The sequence below is a fragment of the Triticum dicoccoides genome, chromosome 6B, assembly GCF_002162155.2.
Source record: "Triticum dicoccoides isolate Atlit2015 ecotype Zavitan chromosome 6B, WEW_v2.0, whole genome shotgun sequence".
In the NCBI taxonomy this organism is placed as follows: Eukaryota; Viridiplantae; Streptophyta; class Magnoliopsida; order Poales; family Poaceae; genus Triticum; species Triticum dicoccoides.
Window position 1 is genome coordinate 702,180,977 of NC_041391.1, and position 6,497 is coordinate 702,187,473.

Here is a 6,497-nt window from a genome sequence, read left to right on the forward strand (position 1 = left end):
ACATGTGGTTACCTTTATGGATGGGGAAGAATGCAACTCGGCTTGGTACCACACACAACACACAAGGAAGAAGCCGGCGCCGCGGCCGCGGCCTTCATGGCTGCCAGAGTTGATTGGGTGTGTGGAAGGCGAAGCTGCGGTCAATGTCGACGACATGGACGGCGAGCGGTTGGCCAAGTGGAGGAGGATGATCTTCGAGGTTGCAAGGCAGGACGGCATTATTTGCTTTTAGCTGCTCAACAAGACTCACCTCACCTCATGGCCATAGTAATACTACATACTTACATTTTGTGATTTTATTTCTCCTTGTTGAAGTGATGGATTTTCTGTGATGCCACTGAAGATTGCTTCACAATGGCAACACAACGTGGTATGTAGTATTGTCCCAGTTGTTTTCCTTCAATGGGTAAAATTCAGTCAATGCTAGCGCAACTTGAAACTCCAGTCAATTACAAAGTGCAAGTTTCAAATGATATACATATTTTCATGTATATTTTGTCATCTTTATAACCAAGGATCATCAGCCTACGACACCTTCATAAAAGTCAAAAGTCATGACAGCAATGTTTGTGTTCCTTAGATGCACAAGCTTATATCTTAGAACTTTGATGAATTATGTCATTAGATCAGCTTAGTTGAAAACCACTTATTTCCATTACCTCTATACACACACTTGCATATCAATTTTTACTTATTTTCCAGTGGCTACTGTAATGACCCATTCATAGGAACCAAATAGAAGGAAATAAACTTGATATATTTTTTGATTAGAAATAATATAACTCATATTTAGTTAAAATTGGATACAATGATGACAAATCTTAGACAGAACATGCTATGAAGTTATGTCTGTGATATAGAACAAATAATGATAGTGATGTCTTTGATACAAGACAAACATCTATGTACCATGGTTAAATAGTGATAGTGATAGAGTTATTATATTATATATGTATTTTAGTTGAGATCGTGCGTTGCACGTGCACATTTACTAGTGCTCTAAAACAATTTGGTTCGGCCCTAACAATTTCGGGGGTTTCTCTCGTCGCCATCAGCGCCGCCGCCGCCGACCTACTCCTCGTCGCCGGCCGTCACGATTCGCCTTGCCGCAGGCACGCCCGATCCCCGAATTTCTCGACAGGGACAACCGAAGTATCCTCCCGTCCATGGAAGCAGCAGCTCCGTCGGCCGCACTGAGGGTCTACGGGCCGAGCAACTTCAGGGACGACGAGCTCGTCTTCAACAGCGGGGAGATAGTGAGGCTACAGTCGGAGCTTCTTGCCAAGATCCAGAGCTGCTACGGGCGGGTGAGACAGATCCCCGGGGTCTTCGACGCCGGCTTCTGCTTCGGCCTCCTGGACCCCGTCTCCAACATCGTCGCCGGCGCCTCCATCGCCCGCGCCGCCGTCGATTCCAAGGAGGAGGAGCGTTCTCTCCCGGGGGCGCGGCTGGGCGAGCCAGATCTGATCGGGGACATGAACCGCCGGTCGTTCCACGGCCTCGTCGCCTTCCTGACCGCCCTCTTCCCCCACCTCACCAACGCCATGGCCATCTGGTACCTCAACGAGGCCCGGCTGGATCCCCTCGTCGCCGCCCACCTCGTCGTCAATCGCCGCGGCATGGAGCTGAGCTTCGGCTTCGCGTCCGACACCACCGCGGCCGCCGTCGAGACCGCCCTCAGATGCGCCGCGGCCTCCGCCCAGCACCCCAATCCCAGCCAGTTCGCGCTAGGGTGGAAGTTGCTTTCGCATTCTGATCTCAACAATGTCGCCGCCGTGCTTCCATCGTCGGCCAATTCCGATTACTCTGACGAGTCCTTTGCCACTGTCATTGTCATGGTAGATGATGTTCTGCTCAAGAAACAGCCTCAGCCCACCTAGAGTTTTCAGCCTGGAGAAATCATGGGAGCTCGCCTCTGCTCGCCTCCTCAACTTCAGTCCAGACCTGTCTCCCATCGTCTTGGAGAAGAAGGTGTTTCTTGAGCGGGCAGCCGTCTGGCGTATGCTTCTCACCACCATCCATGGATACTATCTTCAGGCACTGGCCAGGCTGCCCAAGGACAAGCTGCAGTCTCACTACCACCACAGCTTGCTTCAGGCCGGGCACTGCTACGGCCCGCTGGATCCGGTCGGCAACATCATCCTCAACACCATCTGGTATAACCGAGCCTACCCTCCTACAAAAAATGTCGCGATATCGGCGATCAGCACCAGAGGCCTTCTGCAGATTGCTGTCCGGTCCCTATATGGTCTTGTATCCTTTCTGTGCACCCGGTGTGCCACGACACACCTCAGGCCTGACGAAGCAATTCAACGACTGCAGGCTGTCGGTGCTGATCTCCGATTCGCTGATCCCAACCTCCTCCTTGATGATGATAAAAATGATGATGATATGGTGGTATCTGCCACTGTCGAACAAGCCTACACTGCTGCGGCAGCAGCAGCAAGACACCCTGAGCCTCATCACCAGGTAGAGCTTCTCAGGCCGTCTAATTCAGTGTTGCGGATGGCCTCCGACCGTCTCAAAGGTGACGCCATGCTCTCCCATGAGGATGCTGAGCACCTCTCTGAATCCTTGATGCATTCCTGCATGTTATTATCAGAACACCAGCAGCAGCCAGAAACAGAGATCAAGGTTCTAGACCGGTGGGCACACATAAGGGTGCAACATCGGATTAACAAGTTCTGGGACCAGCATGCTAGGCTCGTCAGCATGGTGAAATCTGCAATGGACTCATACAGCAATGAGCTTGGGGTTGGCTTCCTTCTCTTTTAGTCTTTGCTCTCTGTAAAACATTCCATGTTTCCAGTTAACCTTTCTTTTGTCTTGCTGATGATTCAAGGTACCAAGTTACAAGCTTCATGTTATCTGCGGTGCCAATGAGTATGTTGATGGTCCTGTGTGCACAAGGCCTGGCAAAGGCTACTACCGTTGCTCTCACATCAACTTCCTTGCTGCCCAATCTGCTGCTACACCTCCGACGCTTTTCTTTGCTGAATGTGCCAATGATGGCACCGAAGTGCGCGTGTGCTGCCCTGTGCGTGTGCTGCCTCCCGGCACTGGTATGCGGCTGTTTTGCCCTTGCTATTAATGTTTTCCATCAATCAGATATATAATTCCCTGTCTTGTATCAAGCTGATAAGTTAGGCAGGTACGTAAACTACGAGTAATGATTCATTCTGCACCAGAGGCGGAAGAATTGTCCTGACAGATTACTGAACACAATGGATAATTACTGAAGTAAGTAGGTAGAAGTTTTTAAAAATCAAGAAAATGCCAAAAGGCAAGATGTCTAACCAAAAATAGCACCAACTCTCTGTTTTCACATGCCGGAGGCTCTGGAGGTTCAAAACAGAGCAAACCTAATAATGGAATAGCAGACACTCAGTTCAGCTGTCAAGTTCAGTACTAGTAGATAATTATAAAAGGTGAAAACCAAGCTTAAGCACCCGAGCTATTGCCGTGGTCCTATTTTTGACGGAAGAAAATAATCATGTTCATATTCATACTACGTGATCCCATTGGGATCTGTAAGACAATGCCAACTGTAAAATCTGAAGTATCCTTTCTTTCTGAAGACGGATTATCACTACTGCACCCTATGTGAACTTTATTTCTAGAAGATTCAATTTCTTGAGGAAAGCCATCGTCAAGCACTGTATTATGTACACACCATAGGTATTATAAGTCGTCATCTCTATAAAAGTATAAAGTACTGTTATGAGTGACACCACATGTTTTAGCTCATCCTCTGTACAGCATGAGGTTTCTGATTCAGTCACCAAGCAGCATAGGCTTCTTTAAGATACCACCTTCAGAATACACCTTTAACAAAGTGTTCAATGAACTCTGCAAGTGTAAGGATATTTCAGTCTTATAGGACGACAATATTAGCAGCTCTATCATCATCCAGTGAACGCTGCTACCCACTCCCCAACCATCTACGCCGCTCACGGCTCACCCCTTGCTCCCCGAGCGCCATGAATTACGTACAAAGATTTTCTGACACGAACAGTGTAGAAAGGCTTCCTGATTTGCTCCCTTATCGATAACTAATTACTGTGCATGAATGTATAAGTAAATTTCTGTTGACTCTACCATCCATCCAATACTAACTATAAATAACATGATGTCTCTGTATATTTGCATGGCAGAACAAGTCCGTTGCATGTACTGTGAGTACCATGGGAGTAGGATTGTACACCCAACAAGGGACAGCTTCCGTGGGCGCGACATCGAGTTTGAGAAGATGCTGTGTGGAGAAGGAGTGTATTCAAAGTCATTCACCAACAATGGGATCATCGCACACAGCGGCGAGGCAAGTCGCTGTGCAGGTGCTGTGGTTGACGACTGCATCTACGACGTCTACCGACTTGACGATACGCCTATAAAGGCAGAGGACTTTGTACGCATGTCAGATGCTAATGTGGTGTTTGACTGATCGAAGAGCTCGTGCCATTTGCCAATGCAAGCAGCAAAGCTGATGTCTCTGTATGTTTGCATGGCAGAGCAAGTCCGTTGCTTGTACCGCAAGTACGACGGCAGCAGAATTGTGCACCCATCAGGGGAGAGTTTGCACGGGCGCAACATCGAGTTCAAGAAGATGCAACAATAAGATCATCGCACACAGTCACGAGACAAGTGGCTGCGTGGGTACGTGGACGGCGACTGCATCTATGATGTCTACCGCCTTGACGATACACCTATAAAGGCAGAGGACTTTGTGCGTATGTCAGATGCTAATGTGCTGTTTGACTTTGAAGAGCTCGTGCCATTTGCCAATGCAAGCAGCAAAGCTGAGTTGCATGCATGATGATGCCAGCCTTTGTATTTGCTAGCTAGCTAGAGAGACAGAGAAATTTAACCACCACTTTAGTTAGTGCCATTGCGAAATGCTGCTTGCAGTTCATCAAGGGATGGATGCCTTGTGTTGTTTTCGTATCAGGGTTCCCATTTCTTTGCTGAGATATTGGTCCAAGAAACATGCATCGGTCTTTTGCTGTCATGCAAACTTTATGTTACTCACTGGCTATATACTGATATCATTACTGTCAAAAAAAGGTCTTATATTAAGTTACCGAGGGAGTACATGCTTTATGTTCATCTGCAGTACTATACTATGCAATTTAATTGGAGTGTCGGATTCATGGAGACGTTGCAAGTTCTTGTCAAGGTAAAGAAACGAAAAGCAGAGAAAGTTCATGTCTCAAGTTTGGTATCTAGCTGGTGCGCTCACTTAAGCTCTTGTGAGCCATAAGACCTCTTACCACGGCAAGTCCCTGCGAAATAATTTTGGTAGAGAGAAAAAGTGGCGCGCAACTGTCTTTAGAGAAGAGAAGCACGAGTGGGCGACCCGATCTTTACGGTGTAGGATTGATGAATGAAGGGATAATTGTCGCTCCCTCTTCATGGCGTAGGATCGATGAATGGAGGGATAACTATCGCACCCTCTTCACGACGTAGGATCGATGAACAGAGGGATGACTAGTTGCAAGCTGCCAAAAAAAAAGAGATGGTGGCCCAACGAGGAGGATGCCAACCATAGCATGCAATCCGAGTTCAAGACGTGGAGCACGGGATTGCTGCAATCTTTGCAAGGGAAATCACGAACACTGACCCACACAACCACCCTTAAGTTGTGGAGCACAAATTATGAGCAACTCCACATGGGATCACGAGAATAAGGGTAGCAATAAGTCTCCAATCTCATGATGAGTCTTATGTCTTTGTCTATTAATAGAAATACCAAAAGTTCTCTACGAATGGATGCACTAATGTATTTATATTGGGGACACACCTCCAATATGTGTGAAAGCAAACTAACTTCGAGAACCAAAATAGTGTGAAAACCGAACTAGCTTAGGTGTGAAACCAAACCAGCTTAGGGAATTGATGAGGTAACTTCTAAAATTCTCTTGTAAGGTGTACTTAGCTTATTTCATCATCAAATATTGTTTCGTTAGAGTCAGGACATTATTTTTTAGCAGCAAACTTGTCCCCCCCCCCCCCTAACTCCTAGCTATGTTTATTCAAAATAAAACATTGTTTCTTCATGGGCTGAGATGTTGTGGGCCCTCTTAGACATTTCACGTGATCATGTATTTGCTTCGTGTGACTTCTTGTGATTCATCTATCGATGATTGGTGTAGTGTGAATGGTTGTGATATCATCCTCATCATCTGTCTCTTGAGAAGGAGTTGTCCTCAATTCTAAAGGGCCAAAGTATAAGAAAAGATCAAAGACGTTGAAGGTTGGGCTAACACGATAATCTTCTAGAAGATCAATCTTGTAGGCATTGTCATTTATCTTCTCAAGCACCTTGAATAGGTCATCACTATGAGCGACAACTTGCACTTGCGTTGCTTAGAAAAACGGACCTTCAGTAGATGTATCCTTACCAAATTTCATTGCTCAACAACATCCTCTTCCCTTTGCCTTCTCATGAAGTTGCTTGACAAAATCAACATCCTTACTTGCAAAGTCGGTTCGTTCCAAAA

The 6,497-nt window shown here is 46.6% G+C and overlaps 1 pseudogene; it reads left to right on the top strand.

Moving 5' to 3' along the window:
- Positions 1 to 1,095: 1,095 nt before the first annotated feature.
- On the top strand, positions 1,096 to 5,055 carry LOC119321847 (annotated as a pseudogene).
- The last annotated feature ends 1,442 nt before the right edge of the window (positions 5,056 to 6,497 follow it).